This window comes from Equus quagga, chromosome 5, assembly GCF_021613505.1.
Source record: "Equus quagga isolate Etosha38 chromosome 5, UCLA_HA_Equagga_1.0, whole genome shotgun sequence".
Taxonomy (NCBI): domain Eukaryota; kingdom Metazoa; phylum Chordata; class Mammalia; order Perissodactyla; family Equidae; genus Equus; species Equus quagga.
Window position 1 is genome coordinate 62,720,478 of NC_060271.1, and position 25,286 is coordinate 62,745,763.

General features: G+C 49.4%; 1 long non-coding RNA gene across 1 annotated transcript in view; it reads right to left on the minus strand.

Annotated features, from left to right (window-relative positions):
- Positions 1 to 3,127: 3,127 nt before the first annotated feature.
- The window catches only part of LOC124240290 (uncharacterized), a 31,445-nt gene continuing 9,286 nt past the window's right edge, over positions 3,128 to 25,286 (minus strand). Inside the window, exons 3-4 of the long non-coding RNA XR_006888831.1 lie at positions 11,145 to 11,248; positions 3,128 to 5,719 (exon numbers count right to left, since the gene is read on the minus strand). This is a non-coding gene — a long non-coding RNA (uncharacterized LOC124240290). The remainder of the gene's footprint in view (positions 5,720 to 11,144; positions 11,249 to 25,286) is intronic.

The following is a 25,286-nucleotide window of genomic DNA, read 5'->3' on the forward strand; positions in this document are numbered from 1 at the left end:
CCCAGCATCAGCACATAGTAGGTGCTCAAGGAACATCTGTGGAAGGATGTAGGGGAAGAGCATGGCTACCACAGCACCCTGGACATGTTGAGAGAGTACTAAATTGAGTAAGAATGGGAGAGGCTCCCCGTCTCCCTCCAGACCCCTGGCTGCATCCCTTGGTGGGACCCCGTCACGAGTGGCCTTTTATTACACACAGATGGGGAGCATCCAGGCAGAAGTGTCTCAAAATTTCCTTCCAGAGGAAAGCAGGCTTAAAATACTTGCCCATCAGATGGCCAACGCAGCCCTGGAGAACCGAGTTCCTTGTCTCACGGCGAGCTTCGAAGAGCATGAAAACAACCAGGCTCTCTGCTGTCTGCACGGGCCGCAGCCCTGTGGCCTTCATGTGGGACCAACCATGGGACTGACCTGCTTAGCGGGAACACGAAAGTTTAAACAGACAGACTGATGGACAGGCTGAGATGTGAGAGGACACAGTCGCCTCCCATGGCTGAAACCCAATGTGTGGCCAACGTGGCCAATTATGCCTAGACCAAGGGGAGAAGGGAGGGCTGGACCCCCAGGTAAAGTCTCTCACCTGGAGTCGGAAACAGCAGGCAGGAGCCCTGTTTAGATTTAATGAACACATTCTTGGGCTGCACACCCCCTTTTCTGAAAGCATAAACACCCGAGAAGGCAGATGTAAAATCTAAAGGACGTTGGCCTCAGAGAGTCATGTGTGTCAACTTGTGTAAATAACGCCACACTGACTTAGAAATAATCCACTAGGGACCAACAAAACACTTGCATTGTTATAAAACTGGACTAAGATTGCATTTTTTCCCTTGAAATCACTTTTCAGAGTTTATAAATATATCTGAGGAGAAGGAGGGAACCAGCATTCATAAAATAGAGTACAACATTTTTGGAGATTATTTATGCTTTTTTTTCTGTCGGACTCTGAACCCTTTGATGAACTGAAGGACTATATAAAGTAAGTTGAATGATTTCTTTCCAAGAAACATCAAATAAAAGTCTAGTTCCAGAGAGACAGAATTCTTTACCAGTGTTCCCAAAAGCCAACAACCTTCTTTTTCATGTTTTCTGTGACTGAAAGTTATTTTCCTTAAGCCTGCCACACTTTTCAGTTGAAAATATCCAACATGGAAGCACGTCTTACCCAGTGTGGGTGTATTTAGTGTAAGATTCCCATTTCCCATGACTCAGAGAGGGAAGAAAATGACGGAGAGCAGAGCAGTGACAGCCTCTCAGCACAGAGTCATGTAGCATTTGAAACTGACAAGACATTGACCTGTGTTGATTCATCAAACAGCCTGGAACCACTCTTCCTCTTCTAGGCTGCCTCTTCCCCACCGCAGCTCTTCTCTGTGAGTTTAGCTCCCATTACAGCTACCTAAAGAGGGCCGGCCTTTCTCCCCGCATTGCTGTGCCGGGCTTCTTCAGAACCTGAGCCGGCCGGCAGATAAAGGGAAACCTCCTCATCACATTGTCCTCACAACGGACCACAGTCTGAGGACACACCACTCCCCCCTTCTCCGATATCATCTTGTATGATGTCGGGGGCTGCTCTGGACATTTGTCCCTGTCATACCTCATATGCGTGTGTACTTGTACCGTTTGTGGATCTGTGATCATTGGTAGCAGCATCTCTTAGTGAGTCACAAATACACTGAGCGAATGCTATGCATAAGAAAGTAATAACCAACAGCACAAAGCAACATGAATGCCAAAAGAATGTGTGTGTGTGTGTGTGTGTGTGTGCCGGTGTGGTGGAAGTTGGGAGAGACGACACAATATTTACTGGTCACCTTCATTGTACCTGAAATTTTCATGCACTTTCTTCTGTAATGCCCATGTCAGTCTCCAAAAGCGAGGATTATTGAGGCCCAGATGCAAGAGGAGTATATTTGTTTGCTGGGGCTGCCGTAACACGTTACCACAAACGGGATGGCTTCAAACAACAGAAAGGTACTCATTCACAGTTCTAGAGGGCAGAAATCCAAATTCAAGGGGTCGGCAAGGCTGGGTTCCCTCCGAAGGCTCTGGGGGACCATCCTTCCTTCCCTCTTCCAGCTTCTGGGGCTCCAGGCATCCCTTGGCTTGTGGCTGCCTCACTCCGATCTCTGCCTCCATCTTCACATGGCCTTCTCCTCTATGTGTCTGTGTCTTCTCCTCTTCTGTCTCTTATAGGACATTTGTCACTGAATTTAGGACCCTCCTGAGCAGTCCAGGACTATCTCATCTCAAGATCTTGGACTTGAGTACATGCAAAGACCCTTTTCCCAAATAAGATCACATTTACAAGTTCTGGGGGTTAGGACGTGAAACTCTATTTTGGGGGGCTACAATTCAACCCACTACAAGGGGTGATATTTAACACTTATTGGAATTTAATTTGCCCCAGGCACTGTTTTAGTTGCTTTGTCTGAATTATCTCTTTTTGTCTTCACAATAACTTCAAGAGGCAGGCACAAGTTATTGTCCCTATTTTTACAAGTGAAGACACCAAAGTGCCGAGAGAGGAAGTAAGTCTCCAGGGTCACTCATCTCGAAAGTGGCAGAACCTGGGCAGTGGTGCTGCTGAGCCTGCGGGGAACCCCAGGTGCCTGCAGGCTCTCAGAGCTAATTCATGGCAGAGCCATCGGCTACGCCTCCCTCCTGGTCACAGCCTTCGTCTCCTCCCCCTGTCATCATCCTCGGTGACATCTACACCCAATCAGATGGACCATGCAGCACCGTCACGGCCAACCCTCTGTCAGTCTCTCCTAGGGCTCCTCAGGGGCCCATTCCTGCAGAAACACCCTGACCCCCTCATCTCCCTCAGCCTCAAATCTAGATTCCAAACACCTTTCCCCACCCTCGCAGCCCTGCAGCTCGAGCTCCCCACCCACCCCATTCCTTGGCTTCACTGAGAATTTCAGCATACTGAGCCCCCTCCCCCTGCCCCAGGCCTCCCTCCTGGCTTCTCTCCCCTTCCCGTCAGGCCTCTATTCCATGGCTTTTCATAATTGCTCCAACATGAATTCCCTCAAAAACTCCACCTTTTGTCACAGCCCCTTGGCAAATCCCACCCCCGGATGAACCCTCCCATCTACCTTCGCGCCTGCACCAGAGCTGTTGACTGTTTTGGAGATAATCACGCAACAGGGCTGGCTGCTCGACTCTAAATTCACCGCCTCAGTCTGCACGTTGGCCCTCAGTACTGCCAGGCAACCCCACAGTTCTCTCAAGTCCACTGCCCACTCCCGGTGACAATTCTCCTTTCTTCTCTTTCCTCCACACCTCCTCCTGCCCCCTGTGCTTTCCCTCCAGTTCCCAGTGATCCCGTTACTTAGCTTCACTGAGACCTACACTTCCCAACACCAAACTCACAAACCCGCCCAAACCGGCTCCTCTTCTGCTTCTTCCTCCTCCGCTGATGGAGGAAAGCCTCTCCATCTGGGCTCTTGATTCGTCCCCTCCAGCTACTCAAGAACTTCGCTTCCTCAGTTGTGCCAGCTCTCCCTTTCAAGTCAGTCCCTTCCTTTCTCCAGGCAGTTGCAATCAGCACACAGACATGCTCTCCAGTCCTCACGTATCCAGCCCCTCCCCTTGACAGCTACCTTCTAATTCCTCAATTTGCTGTGGGAGCCAAATTTCTCCAGAGTTCGATGTACACAGATGGTTTCCACTTTCTCACCTTGTGCACTCCTGGACCCACTGCAGCCTGGCTCTGCCCCCAGTGCTCTCCTGACATTGCTCAGCCAAAGTCACCAATGACCCCCATCTTGCCAGGTCCAGCCCAACTCTGAGACTTTGTCTTAGTCCTTTGTCCCAGTTGACCACTCCCTCCTTCTGGAAACACTCTCCTCTCTCAGTTAATCCTAGCAAGGAACACTCTCCAGGTTTTCCTCTGACTTCAGCGACTAGTCCTTCTTTGTGGGGTCCTCCTTTTTCTGACCCCTGAATGTTGGTCTTCCTTAGACCCCCCCGGGCCCTCTTCATTTTCCACACTCACTTCCCAAGTGATGCCACGCAGTCCCATGGATTTAACCACCATTCTTATGCCAATGATCCCAAATCTATATCCGCAACCTGGACTTCTCCTTTGAGCTTCCTTGGAATTTGCAGTTCCCGTTGCCCAGTGACATTTCCACCTGGAGACCTCAGACATTGCGAAATTAGCATGTTAGCAAGTGCAATTTCTCCCTCTAGACTTATCCCATCCTCCACCCAGCCTTTCTCATCTTAGTAAATGGCACCCCTTCCCCAGGTTACTTAAACCTCTCTTTCTTCTCCCCTTATCTAAGCCATCAGTTAAGTTTTGTCGATTTGTTCTCTAAAATATATGTTGAATCCACCCTTAACATGGCCTGGAAGGCACAGCTCTACCGCCCATCCTCAGCTCAGGATACTTTCCAGAGACACCGCTTTTCTTTCTGTTCCTCCTTCCTCTCCCACCCAAGCTCTTTCCCACTTAAAGGTCTCGCACATGCCCTTCTTCTTACCTGAAATATTCTCCCCTGCTCTTCATGTGTCAGTTTTAAGTGTTGCCAGTTTGAAGTGGCTGTCACTAACCAACTCATCTAAACTGGGTCCCTCTGGTATTCTTCATCTTGGCCCCTTGTTTATTTTCTTCATCTGCCTCACACCTTCAAATTGTTGTCTTTTTTGTGTTGTTATTTTTGTTGCTGACTTACTTTCTTGCTTGAATAGAAGATCCAGGAGGGCCAGGGTCTTGCTCCCAGTACATCTTCAGGACATGGAACAGTGCCTGACACACCTACTGGTTGGACGACGGAAGGAAGGAAACTAGGATTCGAACTACGTCTGTCTGATTTCAGAGCTTTGCTCTCTTTTCACACCCCACATACCCTCCTTCCTTCAGAAGAAAGAGGACTGGAGGAGTGTAGGGGCAGGAGAAGGCTGCTCCGGGTGGGCTGATCAGAGAGGGTTTCCTGGAGGAAGGAAGAAGGATCTAGAAAGATGAGACCTCCATCCCCTGGCCCCTTTCTTCTGATCACACCAGGTCCTGTGCCACTCATCCCCAATAGTGACAAGATGGCACTGAGTCTGAGATGAACTTGTCTCTCACATGCATGTAGCCTACAGAAGACAGAAGTTGGATACCTGCTCTTCTAAGACTGTGGCCAGCTCCTTCTTTTCCAGGCATTTACATGTGTTTTCGGATATCTCTATCCTCTGCCTCACTCCACATCCAGCCACCTCCGGGGATACCTCCAGCATGTCTGGTCCATTCCTTGGCATCCTCTAGACCCTGATTAGCCCTCAGGGTCCAGCCCCAATGCTCCTCCGGGCACCCTTACCCAGCCCCTTCTGAGGACCCTTAGTTGCTCAAGCATGTACTTACCATCTGTAGTCTGAGGACTTTGGTTTTCTCCCACAGACTGGTTTGTCTCACCAGCTTCTCAGGGTGAATGTGGTTGTACTGCAGTGACAAACAAACCCCAGCGCTCAGTGGCTTTACAGGCAAAGTGGATGAAGTCTCATACTGCGAGTCCACCATGGTTCGGTGGGAGGCTTCCCTTCCCATACTCCCCATTCGAGGACACAGGCTGATGGAGCCTCTACCATCCTGAGCGTTGCCAGGCATCATGTTGGGGTGAAGGGAATGTGGCATCAGCTCTTCCAAGCATCCTCCCAGAGGTGCTACGTGTCACTCGTGTCACTTCTCTCCCGTTTTACAGGGTGAAGCAATCACTCACCCACACACCACCTGGGAGGCGAGGAGAGATGGAGAGAAGAGAGTGTGAACCTGTAACGCGCTCGGAAGCAGAAGCAATGGAACCATTAGTGAGTGACCATTGTGACCACCATCCCAAACAAGCTGGAAGTTCCCGAAGGTCAGAGGCTATGTCTCAGCTTATGCTTTCTCTCCCCTGCAGTGCCTCACCTAAAGCGTGGGCAGAGCCACTAAATGAGCAAGTTCTAGATCCAGCAAAGGATCTCCCTTCGCCCTAGAAGGGGTTCTGGTGCATGAGGTGATTTGGCTGCAATTGTCAAGAGAGCCTCTGGCAGAGTTTTGGATAAAATTTATGGGAGCTTCCCTCTCTCTGAGCTATGGCTTTCAGCCGCAGACCCCATTTCTTTCCCTATTGGTGTTTACCAACCCCTCCTCTACTGCCCCACAACCCTGCCTTGCAACCAGATCTCTCTAGAACCTAGGCCAGTTCCGGCCTGTGCCAACTGAGATGCACAGGTCGAACAGTCTTCTGCCCGACCTGAGAACACAGCATAACTCCTTCCTGTTGGCTATAACATGGTGAGCACTTCTCAGAGGCCAGGCACTGGGTTAAGTGCTTTATCACATCATTGATTCATTCTTGTTGTAAGCCAGTGCGGAGGCTCCCATCATTAAATTCATTTTATAGATGAGGATACTAAGGTTCGGAGAGGTTTTAAAACTTCCTCAGGGCACCCAGCCGGCAGGCAGGATCTCTGGGCTCACCTGTCTGGCTCCCCACCCCTCCTGCCTTGTGACTGGGCCTGTGGCTGAAGGGGCGAGTCGTGCCAAAGGTCAACCCTTGGAGCGTGTCGCCAGCTCCATGGGGAACTTAGTGTTCTTTGTGGAGGCTGAAGGGCATAGATAATGCTGGAATTTACCACTCAAGACAGCAGTGCTAAGTGTGACCTTTTTTTGATAAGCTTGGATTTTATGTCTTTAGGAGCCAACAAACAAACCATAAAGTGGCAGTGTATTTTCATGGACGCTTTGGGAGGCATCCCAGCTGAGCCTGCACCCAGAGGGCGAGACTCAGGGTCTCTGCCCAAGTGGAGGAGGGAAAGAGGCAGGCCCCTGGGGAGGGCACTGCACGGCACTTCCCCCCCCGCCCCCCCCGCCCCCCCCCCCCCCCCCCCCCAGACCTGGCTGGGCGGGCTGGACTACTGTCTCTGCTTCTTAGATCTGCCCTTTCCTCATCTGAAAAGCGGGCAGGAGGCAGTCTCATTTCCACTCTGAAACTCAGGCACTATGGTGATGACCCTAAGCGTCTCCACTTAGAAGGCTCATTAACAATAAAAATAATAACAATGATACCAATAGCTAACTTAGACTGAGACCATGTGCCAGTCAAGATGCTAGGAACTTTATCTGTATTACCTTTTTGGATTATTCCACTTTATATATGAGGAAAGTGAGGCTCAGGCAAGTTAAAAAATGTGCCCAAGCTTATACAGTGAGTGAGTGATTGCACGAGGCTAGAGACCCAGCAAGACTTCTCAGGCCAAACTCTTAGCCATGAAGCCTTCCTGTGGAGAGTTGACAATGATGATGCAAAAGATGATGGCAAAGACAAAGATGATGATGATGATGGTGTCGGTGAAGACGATGCGATGACTGATGGCCCTAAATGCTTTGCTGATTAGTTCCCCGATTCTTAGCGTCTTCCAGAGATCCAGGCCTCCCTTGGCTGCCAAGCCACAGGGGATAAGTGGGTTTACTTGTAGGGGAAGGAACCAGGTTAGCACGAGCAATGCCTCCCCTGTCCAGTCCCATTTCCCCCCCAGGAGCACAGTGAAGCCCCAGGCTGGGAGACAACCCCTAAGGAGGTTTGCTGGAGCAGGACCCCTCTCAAGGCCCCGTTGAGGCAACCTCTGCTGGGCTCAGCCCCTCCTGGCCTGAGGCATCTTCCCAGGACTCTGCTTTGGCACTCTTTCTCTTCCAGTCTAACACAGTTCCTTGTGATCATCTCATTGCCCAGCCTGGAATGCGCTTTCCCGTCCTCTCTGCACACTTAAAGGCTAGTCATTCCCAGGGCCCAGCTCAAGAACACGTAGTTGGTCACTTTGTTCCTCTGTCCAACCATCTGTTTATTCATTCGTATTTCTCATGCCGTGTGTATTATGTGCCAGGCATGCGTGGTATAGAGGAACAAGCACGGGTGAGGTCAGACACAGGTTCCACCTGTCCCTTCTCAGCTGTGTGACCGGGCACGTCGCCTCTCTGAGCTTCAGTTTTCTCATCTGTAGAATGTGGATCATTGATGACGGTGTGAGCTGAGTGAAATCACGGCTCCTCGCAGCCGCACCATGAACACTAACTCCCTGCCGCCTGCCCCCTCCCATCAAGAAAGTTTCCTTCCCTCTGGCGCCCCCTCACCTCCCTCTACATCCACGGCTCTCCCCGAACACGCGCATGAGCACAGCACACCAATTCAGCAGGACGGTGGTGGCCACAAGGGAGGCTCTGCGGGCCCCGGGCTGGTCTTCTTGTGACTCCTTGGCACTGAGGCCAAGACTCCATTTGAGACAAAACCTCAGCAGGAGCTGGCTGGCTCCCCGGCCCACTGAGACTTTCCACCTGACACAGACCTTCTGGGGTGTCCTTTCCAGAGTGGGGGAAAGAATGAGCTGGGCTGGAGGTCCTTCCTTCAGGCCTTACAGGGGCCAACCTGGAGAGGAGGTTTGTGAAAAGACCAGCACAGGTCCCCTCTGCTGCCCATCTGAGCCAGGCCTGGGCCGGGCCGGCACTCGGCAACAGGGACATGCCCAGCCAGGCTGAATCAGGAAGCCCTCTCTGCGGCGTCCCGTGCAGAGATGGTGTGTGTGTGTGTGTAAGTGATGGAGACCTGTGGTGACAAGGAACGGCAGGGCTCCCTCAGGGCGAGCAGAATCTCCTTGCTCATCCTCATTTGTCCACCACAGAGTTTGTGGAGGGGAGAGCCCACCTGGAAGGTTCTGCCTTTGGCCTAGGGGAGCCCATCCCCCTTAGAGGCTGCCCTTGCACCTGGCAAGGCTGACCACCCTCATTAGGATGTCAGAGTGAGACCAGTGCTGGGGGGCCTGTGCAGCTGGACGCCCCCCAGCACAAGATCTGTGTGTGTGTGTGTGTGTGTGTGTGTGTGTGTGGCAGAGACGGGGGTGGGCGCAGAGGCCTAGAACAAGCAGACAAGCAGCCAGGGCCCTTTTGCCATGATGTCCTAGAGCTGGCACTGGGAGGAGGGTCTCCGCGGCCTCAGGCTCTTGGGCAGTGAGAAGGGATTTACCAGACTGGGATCTTTTGTCTAAACCTTCAGATAAATCCAGAAAAAAATTTTTCAGCAAATCTAGCTTCTTCTAACTCATAACACACAGCCAACCCCCCAACTCCAGCGTCTTTGAGTGGAAATGGCTGGCAGGAGACCTTGGCCTTGACCTCACCCTCGAGACACTGCTGTTCCCTCCCAGGTCGATGCAGGCAGGTCAGCTGTCAAGCTGGGATCCCCTCCCCTACCCCACATGGCCAGGTGTCCCTGCCCATCTTTTAGTGGATGAGCCTTGTGGAAAGGGACCCCAGACAATCCAGATTGAGCCCTCCTTTCTCCTGTGTTAGTCATCTTTCTCATTTCCACTCAGCAGAGTGGTCACCCGTTGCCTGGTCTTTCTAATACGCCCTGCCCTCCTCTCCATGTCAGACCCTCAGGACAGATGCATGAGGACAGACACAAGGACTAGAAATCAAGCCCGAGAGGATGCACTTATGTCTGCTGAGAATCCTTGCAAAACAGAGAGAGGGAGAGACAGGGCAAAGACAGAAGGAAGAGAAAGGAGAGAGCAAGACAGGAAGAGACTGAGAAAGGGACAAAAAGGCCCGCTGGTGCCGTCAGAAGCTTCCCTCCGGCTTTGCTGATAAAGCCCTGGCCTGGCAGAGCAGCCACCTTGAGCTTATAGAAGAGGAGAGAGAGGGTTCAGGGCAGCCCTGGGGGGGGGTCCCCAGTCCGGGAGGAAGCGGGAGCCAGGGCAGCCTCTTGACCCCATTATCAAATCACACACACAAATCACACATTAACAAAGTGTGTACGTGTGTGAGGGGGTCCTTTTAAAATTTCGTTCTCTCCCCCTTGTTAGTTGAAAGCACTGACCACTAAAAGTAAGGAATGCACAGATGCTGCACTGACTCCCTGCCAATCAAGGCCCCAGTGGGCGCAACCCAGAGTCCACAGGCCTGTGCCCTCCTGCCTGGGGTCCCCGCAGGGCAGGCCCCAATACTCTCACCCTTGTGCCCCTCATCATTACCCTTCCACTTGGAACAGCACAGTGAAATGCTCTGCAGTCTGCAGCCTTGGGCGTCATCTCAGGTCCGCCTTCCCTCCTTAGCTCCCTTCTGTATAAAATGGGCGTGATAACCTCCAGCCCTCAGGACCACCGAGTGGGTGAGATGCAAAAATGTCCGCAAAACACTCGGCAGGAGGAGAGTGACTAATGTGGACGGCCACCGGGCCCATCTCCCCACCACTTCGTCAAGCAGACTAGGTATCTTGATTATTATGATCGCCTGTGTTTTATGCATGAGGAAAGCCGGCTCGCCTGGGTCGTTGACTTGCCCTGGGTGTTTTCTGTCCCCGTCAGCAGCCTGGCTGCTCTGCCCCCGTCCCACGTGCTGGGCGTGGTGCCCGGAGCTCCACACACAGCCTCAGAGCTGCCTCCTGACATGTTGAGCAGGCACCAGGCCGGGTTGCCAGCCCCGCAGGGAGGGCTCAACACAAGTGTGTTGAATGGAAGCTCTAAGCCCTTAGAGGCAAAGATGTCTGCTTGGGGAGCTCTTAGGCTCCATACACAGCTGCCAGAGGGCTCCTTTCCAGAATGGGCTCCACAGAAGGAGCCAAGACGCTCATCTTCAGCTTCTGCTTCTCAGGCCACAGATGCTGTGTACTCAGGTCTTTTCAGCACTCTGTGTCCAGAAGTGAGACCAGACAGGTCCACGCAGAAATCATCATCTGGTTTTAGTCCCAGAAATGCCTGATACCTTTCTGTGGTCCTGACGTGGTGCATCACCTAGAGAATTAAAATGCAGATTCCTGGGCCTTGAATCCCCCAGGAACCCGACTCAGCAGGTGTATGTGTGTGTGTGGGGGGGGCGGAAATAGGGGTAGATATCCACCTGTCAGGTCTCCCGGAGAATGCTGGGGCCCACCAGGCATGCAAGCCTACCATGCACAGGAGCACAGCAGCCTGGCAGAGTGGTACGACTCTGAGCTCTGATGCCCCCTGCCCTGGGTTGACACCCTAGTTCCTGCACTTTTAGTAGCTGTGGCACCTACGCATGTCACTTAGCCACCCTATGCCTCAGTTTCCTTATCTGTAAAATGGAGATAATGACAGCAATGCGATCAGAGTGTTGTAACAATAGCAAAATGAGTGGCTATACTGGAACTTCAGCTCACCACATGACATCCTCTGAAGCAGGGTGTGGGGATGCGGGATGTCTTCACGTTTGGCTACCTCCTGTGGGTTCCTCGGGATAGTGAAGCAGGAGCCTTGATCCCGCCTGCAGGAGGAAGGCAGAGACCTCTCTCAGACTCGCCTCCAAGACTCAGATCCCTCCCCCTGAGAGCCCACAAGTCAATGGAGACAACATAAGCCAGACAGACATACAGGAAGGATTTTTTCCAAAACACAAGTGAATGCAAGAGAGGGTTTCTATGGTTACTACACACACACACACTTAAAAAAAAAAAAAGGAAGAGATTTTTGTTTGTTTGTTTTAAAACACAAGACAGAACCCAAACACAGCCCGGAGATTGCTCGCAGTAGACTGGGCAGGGGGAGGGCGGGAGGCTGGAAGCCAAAGCAGGCTGGGCTGCCCACCACAGCCCCCTCGGCCTGGCCTTGACCTGCAGCCACCTCCATGGCTGACCCAGGAAGCGACAAGCCTCATCCAGTGGTCGTCAGCCACACTTACGATGCCAGAGGCCAAATCGCTTCCAGACCAAACCAGAGAGAGGGCTGTGATTCTCCAGTTAATTTTAGGCAGCTCTGAAACCTCAGCCCGGCTCCAGTGGCGGCCAGCGACCATCACACATTTTCTAAAATGTAACAAGCTTACTTCTTTGCTCTTCAGTGTAAGTGACCAGAGGAAGAGTGATACCATTTCCCTGGAACGGCTCCCTGGAGAGGTCAATGTCAGGGCCCCCTGGGGACAGCGAGAACCCCGCGGCATTGCTGGCTCCGGGCTCCGCTGAGTGTCAGCACTTGGTGTGTTTTTTTGCCAATGTCAGAAGAATTTCAGAACATTTATCTCACAAGTAAGACACACAGAGACTCAGAAATCTACCCGAGGCCAGCTTCCCGCCGCCTGGCAGTTTCCATGCATTGTGTGGAGTCGGGATTTCTCTCCTTGGACCGGCCCCAGAAATCTTACGACCCTGCTTCTCTGCACTCCGGGGAGATCTGTCTGCTTTTAAAGCCGTCAGGTTCTCTTCTGAGAGTGGGCTGACATTCTTCCTAACTGGACTTGAATTAACTCCATAGGTTGAAAGCTTGGAGTAGAAATCTTTCATGTGACCAGCTGCCCTATTTCCATTTTCCCGATTTCCTATTTTCTATAAATTACGGACCCATTAATTCACGAGATTTCTAATTTACTTAATAGACAAGCCACAGATGTGCGGCTCTCCATCAAATCCGGGAAGGGCAGTCAGAATATAGGCCCAGGTCTGTGAATTTGGATGGTAACGGCTGACTTTCCGCACGCCCAGACCATCCTGGGGAACGGCTGCGCTCCTGTTTCCTGAAGCGTCTGCCTCCCTCCTCACTGATTCATCACATTCCAAATAATCATGTGAGGTTGGCACGGTGACCAGCATCCCATTTTCAGATGAGGAAATGGAGGCTCAGAGCGGGTAAGCGGCTTGCTCAAGGTTGCAGAGTAACAGCCACGTTTTGCACGCAGCCTGTTGACCTCTGTAAGCCTTAACCCCTGGGCCTCCCACCCTGGGCTCTGCCTCCTGTGACAGCCAAGAGGGGTGTGGCAAACCTTTGGGAAGTGTGGCACGGATGCCTGCTGATCTTTGCGTGAAGAGCATGCCCATCTGTGGACTCAGTCTGAATGTGCCCAGTACAGATCTCTGCCATTGATACCATAAGACAGTGGGTCTCACCCTGGCTGCTCATATAAACCGTCTGGGAGCTTTTAAGATTTCCAGTGCCCTGGACTGTTCATCAAACCAATTCAACCAGAATCTCCGGAGGGAGCCAGGAGTCAATGCTTTTTAACGTTCTCCAGGTGATTCCCATGTGCAGTGCAATTAAGACCCACCACCTAGTGCTGAATCAGCGGCTCTCCACAGGGTGTGGCCCCCTCTTGCATTTTAACAACACGATACCCCTTGTAGGTGAACTGGATGCTGCCCGCCTGCAGGAGGGAGGGAAGCGTGTCTTGATGCAGGCCTGGTTTTACCATCAAAAAGCAGCCATTTTAACCACCATCCGAAAGTGCAACTCAATACCTGCCATGTCAACGCCCAAAGGATCATTTCTGGCAAACTTTCTCCGATTCTGTGATCAGAGGACGCTAGGTAATGTTCCCACAGCTGCACTTGCTTGGTATTCAAGGATGGGCAATGCCATGGCAAACTCTTCCTGAAAACTGCCCTGGCTCTGCTGTCTGATGGCGTGAAACCTGGATGCTGGGGGCCCCTGACCTGGGAGGGCGGGTGGCATTGGCAGGCCTCTCTCAGGAGCAATGCAAGCCGGGGAGCTCCTTGAGCCAGCCGCCATATACCCGCTTCCTGGTGCGCCATGTAGTGGAGGCGGTCTCGCTTGGTTAAGCTCTTTTTGGTTAAAATGATTTTGATGACAAAATTTAGAGGAAAAAAAAGTCCTTAAATTCTCCATCCTTCCAGGCTTTTCCCAAAAATGTATGTTATGGTTGCACTCATTGCATACAAACACTTTCACATCTTGTTTGTTTGTTTTTTGTTTGACTTGTCGCTTTGCTACACTGCTACACAGGCCTCAATAACCACAAGCTATTTGACCATCCACTATTGCTCGCCATGCAGCTTTTTCCTTTTTCTGGATTAGTTTAACAAATTCATAGAATTGAAATTACTGAGTAGGAATTTTAAATGACCCTATTCCCAATTTTTTCTCCAGAAGAGTTATATGAATAAATATTGCCATTCATACTAGATAAATGGCAGAGCCCATAAAATTTCACCAGGAATTGTGTATTTTTCATTAAGCTATTTTTTGGCAGCTTCATAGACAGGATAATGCCACGCTATTGTAGTGTGCATTTCTTTGATTACTAGCAAGTTTCATTCATTCATTCGTTCATTCACACACTCAGGGACGAATTTATTTATTGGATGTCCATTCTGTGCCAGGCACTGTTCTAGGCCCTGGAGAGACGGCCGTGAACAAAACAGACCAAAATCCCCACCTTTGTGGAAGCTTCCTTCTAGTGATCATTTTCCTGTTTTGTCTGTAGTCTGGCAACTGTGTGACTCACTCACAGTAGGGGCTGAGCATTTGGGCAATTTCCACGCTTGCGTTTAATTCGTGCAGCCTGGCACAGCGGGGCTTTCCTTAATATTCCTTTCTGGAGGTGGTGAAGTGAAGGCTTGCTTGCTGGACATCCCTCTGTATCCCTCTGCCCCACCCAGCTCCCTGGACCCCCAGTCTCTGCTCATTCTGGCCCCGGCCACCCTTCCTGTGTAGATGAAAGGCAGGCAGAGCTGGGGAAAGGTGGGCTGGCCACTGTCTGAGGGCTGTGATACTAGGGGCCCCAAACCAGCCCTGCCAATTGTCCGACGCCCACTCTCTGGAAGGCCACCCTCTGAGCCACCTCAGAAACAGCAGCAAGTGGCAACCTCCCCCCTAGATAAAAGCTGGGTAGTGATGGGAGGGATGTCTGTTTGCAGGGCCCCAAAGGACTGCCCAGGGTCTGTCCTGCCTGGGTGTCAGTCGGAGTTTCCTGAATCTCCTAGCCTAAGCGGACTGCCCACTCCGGTGTCTCGCTCTGAATCTGCCAGTCCTCGAGCTGTGCTTTCTCTGCAGAAAATGATTTGAGGAAACACGGATGTGAAAACATCAAGAATATTCTCAGTAACTGAGGTTGATCATTCGAGCCAGGAGCATGAGTCTCGCCACGTGCCCTCACGTCTGTGCTTGGGGTGGTCAGGGGAGCAAATGACTCTCCTTGTGGGCTGCCTGCGTGAGAAGCTGGTCTGCAAGTCACAGGAGTGTAGACGTGCCAGGCATTTACTCCCCTGGGGTTCCTGACTCCTTCAGTGTCACCTGGTATCTTTTTTTTCAAACCTTATAGGAATTCACATATCTCTTATTCAAAACCCAGAAAATGAATATAAACAAGAAGGAGGAAATAAAACACTGTTGAAATTGATGTACAGCCTTTAAAGCTATGTGTGTACGCATGTGTGGATATAAAGACAGATAGACACAGAAAATAGGATAATTGCAGTGCACGCATTAGGAAATAAACTTGTTTTCCACTCAGCACTCTACTTTGGACAATTTCTCATGTCCTTGAATATTCTTCTACAACAATATTTTTCATGGCTGCGTGGTACTCCACAGAATATAAAACTACAGCATATTCACCCAGGCCCCTTCACAGAGCCTTATTAAGATAAGGATACATGGCAGCCTTATCCACAAAAGACAGGATAACTTAAATGAAAAGGCTTTAATTTTGTCCCCAAATTTCTTGGGACAAAAAAAAAAAAAGAAGATGACGATGATTTCTGGCTAATATACTTGTTCTTTGGAAGGTTCTAATTCTCACATCCATGAATTGACACGGAAGCACCGGGTTTGTACACAAGAACCCTCTCGGATCTGGAGAAGTGGGCAGCTTTGGGAATCTGTCACACTGTGTGCTGATGCCATGAGCTTGCTTGCCGTGGTGGGAGATCATGTTGTCACCGGACACAAAAGGTGTTCATTCCTTCCTAATTCTTTTCGAGGAAACTGGTGGCTTGGCCTGATGGCCTCTCTCCTTCAGGAAACAGCATCTCTTGATAAGTGAAAATCCTTTTTTTGCCTCTAGCAAGACCCTGATGCTCCAACATTGTTACAAAGTGTTTGTGTTTTGTTTCAATCTTGCCCCAAATATAAGTATTGTGTAGAAAAAGCACAAGAGTTTAGAAAAAGTGAGAAGTAAAGTTTGGGCTTATCTTGAAAATAACTTTAAAGAATAAAATATGTTGGGGCTGGCCCTGTGGCCGAGTGGTTAAGTTCATGCGCTCCGCTGCAGGCGGCCCAGTGTTTTGTTGGTTCGAATCCTGGGCGCGGACATGGCACTGCTCATCAAACCTCGCTGAGGCAGCGTCCCACATGCCACAACTAGAAGGACCCACAACGAAGAATATACAACTATGTATTGGGGGGGCTTTGGGGAGAAAAAGGAAAAAATAAAATCTTAAAAAAAAAAAAGAATAAAATATGTCACCATAGTTACAAAATTTTTTTCTTGTGATTGTTTCATAATATAGCAAATCATTATGTTGTACACCTGAAACTATCATAATATGTCAATGATACCTCAATAAAAATAAAGACTTTGACCATTGCCCAGAAGTTGATTCTTAGAATTAAAACTGATAAACGGAATTTGTATTACTTAAATAAATACATAAAATATGAGTTTTCCAACAATGAAAGTATTGATAAAGTCACGCGGCTGAATTAAGACACGCTCATCCATCCCACCAAGGCTTCCTATTTTGGTTAACATACTTTAATTTCCTTCTTCGGGATTTCCGCTCCAGCTCCTCCACCTGCACATCTGGACTGAGGGCCACACTCGCACTGCTCAGTACGCAGAGGCCAGGGGTTCGGGCAGAGTCTCGAGCCACTGGCTGTCTTGCTCAGGTATCAACCGTCTCAGCCAGTGACTGACCACCAGGAGCCGGAGAGCGGCGCAGACCCGGGCTACTCAGTTCTCCGGGCCACCGGTTCTTAACCCTGGGTGTTCACTAGGCATTAGTGGGATTCTCGAAGCGTCTGGGAGTCAGCCCAGCCCAGAGACCAGGCTCTAGGGCTCGGTTGTGGGCCGCGGGCCCGCCCTTGGGTTGGTTTAGCTCCCCGTGTCAGGGCTCTCGCTCTGTAACATGACGCCTTTCCCCAGCCCCCTGGCAGCAGGAGAGGGTTGTCCTGCATCCGTGGTTGATGAGCATTTAAGCGACTATTTGTTATGCTGCTCAGTTTTGCTCCAGGACTATTCACCCAGTCTTTGTTCCCCATGCAACACCGTGAAAAGCTGACCTCTCTTGCAACATAAACAGAATAGTGTCATGATAGCAGCGGTTCCCGCTTATTGAGGGTCTCGGCTCCCATCAATCTAGTGGAGATGTTCTGGTAAGGGCTGGCTTCCCCTTTCCAGCGCGTGCAGGAACTCAGTGCCGCGGAGGCCCAACTGCAGTCGCAATTTTAGTCAAGCTTTTGTATAACACTGTGTCTTTCTCCTACCTCTACATGGCTTTTTACAATCTTTTATTTTTATGGAAACGGTACTATACTGCATTACATTCACTGGAAGTGCCGACACATCCTCTTTGGAAGAAAGCGGAGAATAAGTTGCAGATAAAGACACACCTTTAATTATTCCCCAAAAGACAAAAATAACATAGTGATGTTCATATATTGTTGGGTTTTTTTAGGGCAAAATAGGGGGCATATACTTGGTGTGGTCGATAATTTCCAAACGCATCCACCAGCGATTCTGGCCCTCCACACGCGTGCCCCTCCCCCAGTGACACGGAGCATCGATTCCCCTCCCCTGCCGGAGTCCGGGCTCATCCCATGACTGTCCTGACCAAGAAAATCTGGCAGAAGTGTGTTCTGGGTCTTCTGAGTCCAGGCCTTAAGTGGACTGGCCTCTGCTTCCTTCCTCTTGCACCCCACCCTCCATGCTACAAGAAGCTCAGGTGACATGGAGAGGCACATGGAAGAGAACCAGGCCCTCTGGTGACAGCCCCAGCTGGTCCCAGCCAGCAGGCAGCAATGACTGCCAGCCTCATGAGGGAGGAGTCTTCTTGGAGACTCCAGCCCAGTTGAGACCCAGATGAGTGTTCCCTGCCAGTGTCGTATGGAACAGAAAATCTGCCTAGCTGAGCACAGTCAACCCAAAGAATCATGAAAGATGATAAAATGACTGCTATTTTAAGCCACTACATTTTGGGGTGGCAGCAATAGATTAAAAACAACAAAGAAAACACGTGGTGCTGTGGATCGCTCCAGGTTACGACAAGCGTATTAATCAGGGTTGTCCAGAGAAACAGAACCAATAGGACGCAGGTATATATACACCCATGTAGATAAATAGATAGATAGATAGTCTGAAATCTGCAGGGCAGACTGGAAATTCTGGCAGGAGTCCCTGTTGGGGTCTTGAGTCCAAAGGCTAAAAACTCAGGCAGAATTTCTATGTTGCCATCTGGAGGCAGAATTCCTTCTTCCTCTAGGAGGACCTCACTCTTCTCTCTTAAGGCCCTCAACTGATTTGATGAGGCCCACCCACACTATGGAGGGTAATCAGCTCTGCTTCACTCAAAATCTGCTGATTTAAATATTAATCACATCTTTAAAATACCTTCAAAGCAACATCCAGACTGGTTTTGACCAAATAACAGGCTACCATGGCTAGCCAAGTTGACACATAAAATTCGCCATCACAGCAATGAAATTTCCATGAGATGCCCCAGTGTTCAGACCTGCACACAGAGACCATTGCTTCTCTGTTATTGCTGAGAACAATGAACGTTGGACACCCAGGACCAGCCATGGCCCAAGTGCTGTGGGAGAACCTGGCTTCAGTGCCTTGAATGGGGGAAAGATAGAGAACTCCCCACCTTCAGATAAGCTCTCTGTCCCCCTGAGTGAATGGCTTCACAAACCACAGTCACAGCCGTCTCCAGTTCCCTCTCTATTCGTGAGTTCAGCCCTGAAAAGAGCAGAGAGATTTTTGCTCACACCCACACCCAGAATCTTGGAGAGCCCGGATTCTAACCTCACCCCTCAAAGATGAGGAGCCTGAGGACCAGGTGGGAACTGGGCTGGCCATTCCTAATAAAATGGTGCTTTGTACCAAATGGCCATTTGCACAATTCCCAATTGCTAGGAATAGTGAGCTTCTAGAAAGGGACGCCCAATTTAGTTTTAGGAAGAATTTAGTTTTAAGGACATATAAATTAAAAATTTTGCTTTTTTTTTTTTTAAGGACATCTGTACAGCGCTTGTAAAAATAGACAATTGATTAACTGCCTTCTCCTCTGGGCTGGCCCTCTACTGGTTCACCACCCTCACATCAGACTGGTCTAAGACACAAATCTGATCAATTCCCTTGCTTAAAGTCTGCTCCTGGCTCCCTGTTGCCCATGGCGGTTTTCCAAAATGCAGTGTATAACACACCAGATGGGTTTAGGTGGCATAAGGGTGAAAGTTTTTTATTTTAATAATTATATTTCTATTTTTATGGTTATCTTCTATTTAGGACAAGTAAGATGATTTTCCATTTGGGGTGGTGGAATAAAATTTATTTCTTAGTTGGTTTGAAGAAAAATATTAGGTTAATAGTGATCCAGGTGGTGGAAAATGGCAGTGGTCGTACAGGTGAGCTCACACTGAATTTGGGGGCGGCATGACCCAGGGCTCTGGGGTCTGCCTTCTGCCTTCCTCTCCTCTCCTCTCTGTTGGAGGCCTCGCCTTTACCTCCCACTACAGCAAAGAGCCAGCAATTCCCAGGACTTTACCTGCTGTTCCCATTGCCAGTCCCCCCACCTGAGACGTTCTGCCCCCAATCCCATCACGGCCAACTGGAAAACTCCTCTTTATCCTTCAAAACCCAGCTCAGGAGTCATCACTTTCACGAGGCTTATCTAAATCCCTCCCATGAGCCCTGGCAGAACTGATGCCACCCCCGTGAGCCATCATTCCAGGAATAATGACGGAGGGAGATGCCCTCAGAAGTTTGGGTACAGATAGCTTGAGAAGCTGCAGCCTCAGGCTCCGAGGAAAAGACCCCTGTGTACCGGGCTGGCAACCGAAGCTGACAGCCGAGGGCAAGCCTACAAGAGGAGGCTGCTGGTCTCCCGGCATCAGCCCCCAGGCGGTGGGGCTCGTCTGAGGGGGCTCCCTCTCAGGGTTTCCTAAACAGGGAAACTACGACCTCTCCTTTGCCCTACTTCCCTCCTCACCCCTAACTTCTCTTCCAGGAGAGTAAAGACAAGCAGAGCCTGCATGTGGTGTGTGTCCCCTCCTCTCCCAGCCAGGGTTCCCCTCCCCACCACGTGTATTTCCCTCCCAGCAGGGGAACCCTTTCTGCACCTGCCCCAAAAGAGAACTTCTACCCCATCTTCAAAAAGAGCCCAGATCAATTTCACTGTTTTCACAGAAAGAAACCCTCTTAGTGTGATCTCAGCCAGTGTGGGGGATGGAGAGGGGAAGGAGTCTAGACTGGGACTGTGTCTTCTCCACGGCTTCCATCCCAACGGAGCAGGGATACCACAAACCCAGGGGCCCTGGGCTTGACCTCCGTGTGTCAAAGTGGGACGCGGGGGTCTCCAGTTCACGTGCCCTGGCCCCTGTCATATCATGACAGGTCTCATCTCGATTCCACCACTTACAGCCCCACTGTCTGGGATCTGGGCTCAAGGCACTTGATCGCCTGTCCGTGAAATGCACACCAGGAATGGACGCTGGCACCTTCTCTGCACTCGTGGACTCACTTTCTATCCAGCTCTGTTCTTTCCCCTTCTGCAGGCAGGGGAGACTGCCAGTCAAGGGGGTGAGCCCATAATCCAACTGGCCAATCAGAAAGCCACATGCCTGAGCTGTATGTAGTGATTGGTCCTGGCACTGCGCAATAGCAGTCCTTTTGGAGTAACTGGTATGGACCCCGGGAGAGAGAAGGTCTCTTATTCTGAAATCAAGGATGTAAGGATGAGGCAAGAAAGTGGTCCAGAGAATAAAGTCAGCACGAAGGGAAAGTAGAGTTGAAGAGAGAAAGGGAAGGAGGGAAAGAGGGAGAGATTGGAGCCCACGGCCGCAACCCTGCAGCCTCTGCCACTTGCAGTACGAGTCCTGACTTACACTGAGGGGTGAAGGCACCAGCACATGAGAGAGAAAGCTCTTGATTAGAGGCCTGGCCCAGAGTAGCCTAGTGAGTAAGAATTGTCCCCTAGTTCTGCCCAGGGAGAGCAGCAGGGGCAGGTGGTCCTAGCTCAATGTGCAGTCTCAAAGCAGGGCCGCCTCTCCCCTGAGAGGTCACCCTGGTGATATCTCATGATAGCCAGGCATGGAGAGTCCCCTGGGCTGTGGTTAGGTGCTATCAATGTCTTCTGAGACCTGCAGATGCTGGCTAAGGAGGTGACCACACTGTGAAGGGAGGGGCCATCTTCCGGCACTTTCTACAGAGAAACTGTCATCACTTGCAGGCCGCCAAGCTGGGGCTGGGCTGCTGTGTCAAATGGAGAGAGGCCCTGCTCCCAGTGGCTGAAGAGAAGACCAGCCGGACATTGGTCCTAAGCCAGATCTGGGCCTGGACCAGTTCTCCAAGCTGCCGGAGCCTCAGCCCCCACCCCGCCCCCAGAAGAGCTCCCTTCTGGCACATGGTAGAAAATGGAAAAAGCATAGCTCCCTGTTCCCCACCTTTATTTCATTCTACATCTTCTAAAACTGGCACATAAATTACACACACTAAATGCACAAATCTTACTTATGTATTCTGCCTCTCAGCGACCACTCAGATCAGGATCCGGAGCATTTCCATCACCCCAGGGGTTCCTTCCTGTCCCTTCCAGTCAACATCCTCCCCCCCAGCCCAGCGGTAACTACTACCTGACTAACTACTATCATAGTATTGGGTCTTCCTGTTCTTAAACTTCATAAAAATGGAACCATCTAGTATATAGTCTTTCTGTATCCAGTTTCTTTCACTTGGCGTCGTGTTTTTGGGATTCATCCAAGTTTGCATGGATCAGTCATTTGTTCGTTTTCATTGCTGAGTAGTTTTCCACCGTATGGCTATATCACAATTTGGATTGTCTTGATAGACACTTAATAGACATACGGGTTGTGTCTGATTTTTGGCTCTCACAAATAAAGCTTATGAACATTTTGTAGACATTTACATTTACTTCTCTTTGATAAACATCCAAGAGTGGAATTGCTGGGTGATTTGGGAGGTGAATGTTTCGTTTTCCTAGAAAACGCCAAACCCTCCTCCAACGTCATTGTACCATTTTGCATTCTCTCCAGCAGCGAGAGTTCCACTTCTCCCACGTGCTTACCAACATGCGGTATTGCCCGTCTCTTTAACTTTAACCATTGGAGAGGGTGTGTTGTGGTATCTCCTTGGTTTTAATTTACATTTCCCTGATGAATAATGGGTTGAGAACATTTTTACGTGCTTATCGGCCATTTAGATATGCTCCTTTGTGAAGTTGCTGGTCAGTCAAGTCTTTTGCCCATTAAAAAAATTTTTTTGCCAAAATAAATCGGCGTGATTATTACTTTTCTCATGGCAGCAATAAGAAAATTACTTGGAGTTATACTTTTTCCCTTCCAGATCATCAGCATGAAAACCTTAATTTTTCAAATAACTGGTAGAAAAAATAAGAAACAAAATTCAGTGTCGCAAAAATTTTCAAAGAAATTAAGTATCAAAAGTGAAGACACCATGTTTCTTCTATGACGACGAGAAGAAATAAGAGATAGATTAAACAAGATCCGACATTAAAAAATGTTAACTATTTAACTGGGCAAAAGATCACAAGTTAATTAGAATGATTTTCAGATGGAGAGTACCGTTTATGCATTTCTTAACTCCATTACAGTAGTTATATTTCCAGCAAAACCAACAGGAATTCGCAGGTACAAAGTCAGAAAATGGAATTTGGGCAAGCAACTCTTAACCTCACTTTTCTTTAATATCTATTCCACGCATATGTTGCAGGTGGGGAAGGTTAGGGCTCCTCGAGATGGTCCACAGATGGGCACCATCAGTGAGTGGGCATTGGGCCCTGAAGGTCCCTCCCCTTTCGGCTTTCTGGGCTCTCTTTGCGGTTTTTCTTTTGCCATTTTTGCTAGCTCTGCTAAAACCTCTCATAATCCCACAAGGAAGGGCAGGTCATTCGTTTTCTTCTGCCGTTTTCCATCTTATGTTAATTTTTGTTGTTCTTCAGTACCATCTGGTCTGGGGCAACCTCTGACTGATAGCTCTGAATGCGTGCCTGTCCCGGGGCCCCTCCTCTGCAGGCGGTCTTCGTCATTCATACATCATTTTCCAGTCAACACAATGGCCAGCAGGTTAAGTCTGATTCTGTCTTCCCTATACTTTTATACCCTTTTTGCCAAGAGCCTCACTAGCTATCCAGTTGTCTTGGTTATATGACCTTAAATCAGTCAGTCTTTCCCTCCATCCCCCTGAGTCACGCTGCCTTCCACCAACAGGAGCTCATCTCACCAAGTGAAAAGCATCTCCCCTATTGGCTGAGGTCAGCCTCAACATCAGACATGTGCTGTCTGGGAAGACTGTTGTGAGCTCGCCAAATGCCTGCTGTGCTGCTATAGCTGCATCCAGACTTTGTGAAAATCCTTCAATCTCTCACTATGTTTCTCTAGGTGGATTCAATTCAATAGCATGCCTGGTGTGTGCAGCGGTTAATTTTGTGTCAACTTGGCTGGGCCACAGTACCTAGATACTTGGTCAAATACTATTCTGGATGTTTCTGTAAGGGTGCTTTTAGATAATAGATAATATTTACATTTAAATGTATTTAAATATCTATATTTAAATTGGTGGATTTTGAATACAACAGATTGTGCTCCATAACGTGGGTGGGCCTTATACAATCAGTTGAAGGCCTCACTAGAACAAAAGACTGACTTTCCCAGAGCAAGAAGGAATTCTGCCAGCGGGCTCCCTTCAGACGTGAACAGCAGCATCATCTCTTTCTGGGTCTCCAGCCTGAGGACCCATCCTTTAGATTTTGAGCTTGCCAGCCTCCATAATCATATGAGCCAATTCCTTAAAACAAAGGATTATTTGCTCTGTGTATTACTGGTTCTGTGTCTCTGGAGAATCCTGACTAATAACTTAGCAAATGTCATGGTAAGTCTGAAGTCCTGAGCCACAGAGCCTGCTGGTTCTTCTGGCTGCCGCTTGAAAAGAAAAGCAAACATCAACTGGCTTTAATTTTTAAAAGTTCTCAGGCCCCAAACTCTATATCTTCTTGGCAGCAACATGGCTGAGGGACCATCCTTTCTCCGTCAGTCAGGGGTGTTCTTCTCGGGTAGAAGGGCCCTTCCCAAGGCTGGAACAGCTCCTGCTTCCACTTGCATGGTTTCCCAAAAGCTGCCCCCTTTTGAAAATTTGTTTAAAGAGGGAATTGATTTAGGGGCATGCACTCAAAACCGCTGGCGTTTAATGTGAAGGAATTCTGTGTATATTCTGGATTTGAGTCCTTGGGCAGATACAGGTAGTGAGGAGCTTCTCCTAGCCTGCAGTTGGACTTTTCTCTCTCTTAATGATGCCTTTTAATAAACAGAAGTTTTAATTTTGATGAAGTCATATTTATCTTTTAATTTTATTGTTACTGTTTTTTTGTGTGCCCTAAGAAATCTTTGCCCACCCCAATCCTCCCACCCTTTCTTCTAGAAGAATTATAGCTCTAGTTTTCACTCTTAGATTTATGATACATGTCAAGTTAATTTTAGTGTGTGGTGGGAGGAAGGGGTCAAGATTCTTTTTTTTTTTTCCATATGGATATCCAGTTTCTCCAGAAACTTTTATCGAAAAGAACTTCCTTTTCCCCTTTGAATTATTTTGGCACCTTTGTCAAAAATCACTTTGCCTGTGGGTGTAGCCTAAGAGTCTTCTGGTGGGTGGTAGTGGGCACTGGGCCTGGAGCTGCCCTACCTGGACAAGAAATCATCAGGCTTGTCCTGTGTCCATCCAGGTTTCAGGTGAACGGTCCCCCTAGTGCAAAGATGCCTGGCCATTGGCCATTTCCAGTCACCTGTGTGAATCACTATTTGGAAGTCTTATGTCATAGTCAAGGCCTGGTTCTGTCATTGAATAGCTGAGGCATATCTTCACCTCTCCCTGCCTCCCTTTCCTCTATGGTAAAATGGCAAATGGCAATAACTGATGTACGTGGTCGTTGCAGGATCAGTTGGATAACAATGCAGTGAAAACACTGGTTATCGCCTCTTTCTTCCTCACCACTGTGAACTCCTTGAGAGCAGAGACCATGTCTTATTAATCTCTGCATCCAAGTGCCTGAAAGGATATCTGGCATATAGTAGGTGCTTATTAACTGGATGGAGAATGAACAGTATTCTTTTAGATAGGTTAGATGGGACCATGTTTATGGCAACCTGCCGGGATTTATTAATACCAAATTCAGTGGACATGCTAGTCTTCATCTTATTTGACACAATTGACCACTCCTCCTTCCTAATGCTCTTTATTCTTTGTGCTTCCAGAACACCATACACTCTTGGCTTACCTCCTACCACACTGGCTGCTCTCTCTTAGTCTTCTGGCCCCATCTGTT